Source organism: Sorex araneus, chromosome 5 (assembly GCF_027595985.1).
Source record: "Sorex araneus isolate mSorAra2 chromosome 5, mSorAra2.pri, whole genome shotgun sequence".
Lineage (NCBI taxonomy): Eukaryota > Metazoa > Chordata > Mammalia > Eulipotyphla > Soricidae > Sorex > Sorex araneus.
In genome coordinates, this window is record NC_073306.1 from 116,621,061 (window position 1) to 116,625,889 (window position 4,829).

The following is a 4,829-nucleotide window of genomic DNA, read 5'->3' on the forward strand; positions in this document are numbered from 1 at the left end:
GCGAGCCAGCAGGGCAGGGACCAAGGCCTCCAGGGTCAGGCCAGGAGGGAAACTGAGTTTGGGGGAGGCTTAGTGACCTCCAACGATGTGGGGGGAGGGACTGGCCACAGGTCCCCTGGGACTCAGGGCTGCCGGTCCTGCGTGGCCCCTCCCTGCCCCTCTCCGGGGCGCACTCTGGGGTGCGGGGCTCATTAATAGCTAACCGGGTGGGGCCCTGCGGGGTCAGCGTCTCCAGCTATTCGCTCAGCCTGCGGCCTCTGGGGCCCAGCGGGGCCCACGGGGAGCAGGGGAGCCCTGAAGCCTGCCCTTGAGCGGAGGGGGGGTGGAGAGGGGAGCTCACAGCCTGGGGGCACGGAGGACACCCCAAGTCTTACTGCTGGCGCGGAAGGCGCAGAGGGACCGTGTGTGGCTGGGGTCCCCTCCCCGCCTCCCCTCTGCGGTCACCGCCATGGCCACCGCCAGGCAGCCTGCGGGCTCTAGATCTGGCCGCATGGGCGGAGTCTGAGCCACTTCCTGGCCCAGGACTCCGTCCCCCGTCCCCCGTGCTGCTGGCTGCCGCCTGCTCCCCCACCTAGAGTCCTCCCTGAGCCCCTGCAGCCCCCCAGCCCTCAGCCCCCAGCCCTCTCCATCCAGGACACCTTGAGGTCTTTTGCTCCTATGACAAGAATGACAGTCACCCTCTTTGTGGGCATCTATCTGCCACCAGTGGCCCCCTTCCCGCTCAGGCCTGCAACAATCTCCTCACGCACCCTGGTCCCCGGAGTCCCCCTGGAGTCCACCATAGGAGATGGACAGTAAGTCACTGTGGAATAAGGGCCTGAGCATTGAGCCCCTCCACCCTTCCCTGGTCCAGCGGCTGCAGTTGAGTTTCAGAGAGGGTGAGTCACTAGCTCAAGGTCACACAGCAGAACCCAGGAAGGCATCCTGCTCAGCTTACCTAACTGTGTCTAGTGCTCTTCAGCTGCCACCATAAATAGCACTTGGGGCTGAACCGGCCAGTGGCACTCCAGCCTCTCACACTCGACTGCCGGCACCCGGCACCGCGGTCGTTCTTTGTGGGGAGAAGAAAGGCACAGGCAGAAGAGGTGGAGGGGGCAAACGGGAGCTAGCGTCAGCGCTGGCGGCTCCTCGGGGTCACGCAGTCCCTCCTGAAGGGGGTCTGGGGCATGGGGCGCCTGGTGGCGGGGAGCCTCGGGCTCTCGGGGCCCAGAGTCCCGCCTGGCCCTGGCTGGTCTGAGCTGGAAGGGGTTAAATTTTGTGCTTGGCTCTGGCTTGCCTGGACCAGGGCTGGGACAGAACATCTGTCTGTTGCTATGGTTGCCGTACACTTGAAGGGGATGGTTGGATAATTATGGCAAATGCTGCTGAGTGCGTGAGTGGGTGCCCAGAAGGGGCTCAGGACCCCTGCCCGCCCCGGGCAGTGCCAGGCACAGGCCTCTTGCCCAGCCAGTTCTCCGCGGGCCCCAGCCCTGCTCGGGCTCCTGGGGCCCCGGGGGAGGAGAGTTGCCAGAGCCGGCCTCGGAGCTGCTGGGGCGGCGGCAGCCAAGCGGACCCTGGGCACTGTGGGCACCGAAGCCCGCAGGCAGGGGGCGGGGCGGCCACGGGGTACAGTGCGGCGCTTCCGCGCCGCAGAGAAGCCCGTGGGCGTCCCTGCGCCCCAGCAGCCGGCGAGCTTGGCGCCCAGTTCTGGGCTTTCTGCTCCTCCTGATCCGCGGGCCAGCGGGGTGCCCGGTCCCCTGAGCGTGGGTTTTCCGATCTGCCCAAGGGGGTACCAGCGCCTTCTTGGCAGGGCCTAAGGAGCTCTGCGTGGGACGCGCTTGGGGCCCGGGTCACACCAGAGCGGACACGAGGGCCCTCCCGGGCCAGCGCGCAGCTGGTGTTGCCCGCGCGCGCGGCCTGCCGGGACTCAGACCCTCGGCGGGCGCTGGGCTGCGGGAGGAGGGGCTCGCGGGCGGCGGGGCCTGGTCGTGTGATCTGGCCCTGGATCCCAGCCCTGCCCAGCCGAGCTGCGAGCAGGGGGCAGCCCTTGGGCCAGGGGCATCCTGCTCCCTGCAACCCCCCAGCTCAGACTTGCAGACCGGGAGACCCCCAGAGGGGCGAGGCTCGCTTGCAGCTGCCCCCTCTACAAGCGGGGACACAGGCCAAGCGCTTCTCCCAAGGTCACCCCTCCAGGCTCCCGGCTCTGCCCGCACCCCTGCCACGGCCCCTGCTCCTGGCAAGCCTCCCCTCTCCCCCATCTGTTCCCGCATGTAAGGACGGACGCCAGGATAACCGGCGCGGTCGGGCCGGGCTGGGGTCCACGGGCACCGGCCGACTCACCTCTCCCACACTGAGGCGTCTTTTCCCGGCAGTTTTCAGATGGGGAATGCAGAGGCCCAGAGCAGTCTTCCCTGGGCTTCCGGGGGTGGGAGGGCGCTCTGGGGGCTGGAGCACTGTGTGGCCCCCTCAGCCCTGCTGGGGGTGACCCCCAAACAAATCAGCCAAGCCAGAGACATCTTCCCCGGTGCCCCTGGCTGGTAGCCCAGCTGAAGTTTGAAGGTGCCCACTCTGTGGCCAAAGCGATAGCGCAGTGGACAGGGCATTTGCCTTACACCAGCGGGCCCGGGTTCCATTCAATCACCGCATCCCAAATGGTCTCCCGAGCCTCCAGGAGTCTGTCATGAGCCGCACTGGGTGTGGCCCCAAAACTAAACAGGAAAACAACCACCCCAAAGTGGCCTCTCTGGCATTCCTGTGCCAGGATGAGAAGCCGCCATGCTGAGAAGGGTCTGAGTCCTCCCCACCACCGGCTCTGGACCCAGAGGAGATGTGGCCTCATGGTCAGCTCCCCACTCATCTATGCACACGCGTGCACACGCATGCACAAGCATGCATTCCACATGCACCCAGGAACTCTTTCTTGGAAGGTAGGGTGGGGTTTGGGCCACATCCGGTGGTACTCAGGGCTTACTCCTGGCTCTGTGCTCAGGGACCACACCTGGCAGGGCTAGGAGGACCATACTGGGATGCCGACGATCAAACTCAGGTTGGCTGCTGCAAGGCAGAAATCTTACCTGCTGGACTATCTCTCCAGCCCACACCTGGGCCCCCCTTTTTATGGGGGGGCCCACACCTAGCGATGTTCAGGGGTTACTCCTGGTTTTGCACTCAGGAATTACTTCTGGCTCTGCTTGGGGGACCACATGGGGTGCTGGGGATTGAGCCCGGGCAGGCCATGTGCCAGGCAAATGCCCTCCCCACTGTACTATGACTCTGGCCCCAGGATCCCTCAAATGCCCTGTCCCCAAGAGGGCCCAAGCCAAGGTCCCCGAGGACATGAGGCCCAGGGCACAGAGAATGATCCACATGAAGGATCAAAGCCACTCTGGCAACCTGTCCTCTCCTGCTGGCCGAGGGGGCGGGCAGTGGTCAGGCTCTCATATTACAGCGCGGCCAGGGAGGTGTTGGGGAGAGTGTCCCGCGCCCAGGACTTTTGCCCCCTGCAGCAGGGGCTGGCTCCAACCTGAGGGAGTGGTCCCCACAACAGCAGCTGGCTCTGATTATCCCCTCACCCTGGGACAACAGGACAGGTGGTCACACCACACTCAGGACCTCGCAGGGGCCAGGGCTGAGTGCCTAGTCTGAGGGTGTGGTCCCGAGAAAGGAGGGTCCCTTGTCCCTCCCAGCCAGTCCTCCCTCCTGCCCCGCCCCGGTCCTGTGGGCCCCTGTCCAGGCCGCCTTAGCAGTCTGGAGTCAGTAGGTCAGTGGCTAGGACGACAGGGCCTGGCTGGCTCCTGTTCCCCCGGAGCATGGTCAGGAGGCCCACGCCCTTAAAGGGACAGGCCCTCAAAGCACAGCTCCCATTTGAACAGCCAGCTCCCCTGAGCCATGAATCAGCAGCCCAGGGGGCCTTCTGGGAGTCCTGGAAGCATTTTCCAGCCAGGCCCCTTCTGCCATCTTGGGGTGGGTGGAGGCTGGGACAAGGACGTCTGCAAGGAGGGGCTGGGGTCCCCAGAAGGTTGCTCCCCGGGGCTGCTGTGGACACTGATTGGCTCAGGCAGGGCTTCCAGGAGATCCACGAAAAGGGCAGCAGGGACAGACAGACACACACACACACACACATGCGGGCGCGCGCGCACACACACACACACACACACACACACACGTGCGTGTTTCTATCTGGGGCCTCTTGCTCTCTGACCATGGAGCTCTGTGAATGGGACTTAGTTTCTTTCTTTTCTTTTTTCTGGTTTTTGGGCCACACTCAGAGACACTCAAGGATCACTCCTGGCGGGGCTCAGGGGACCATAGAGGGTGCTGGGGATCAAACCTGTATCTGGCAAATGCCGTACCTGCGGTACTATCACTCCAGCTCAGGACTTAGTTTCTTTGCCTTGACCTCTGGCCTCTGTGACTCCTCTGCTCTTCTCAGCTCTGCTGAGAACCTTTAACTAAACCCAAACTTCCAGATTCCCAGCTTCCAGGGACAGCTAAATCCTGTGACTCTGGGGTTTAACATCTGGCCGGCTACACACCAGGCACTGAGGCATACAGAACAGAAAGATGAATGGAAGGAGGGAGGGAGAGAGGAGGGAGGGATATACTCATGGTGGATGGTTGGTGGATGCTTTGAGGAGGGATGCAAGGATCATGGATGGTGGATACATGGATACATGGATGAATGGATGCATGAATCGACACTTGTATGGATAATGCATGTGTGCATGGATGGATGCATGAATGCATGGATGGATGTGTGGATGCATAGATGCATGCATGGGTGGATGTGTGGACAGATGGTTGGAGGATGCTTTGACGGATGGATGCAAGGATCATGCATGGTGGGTGGG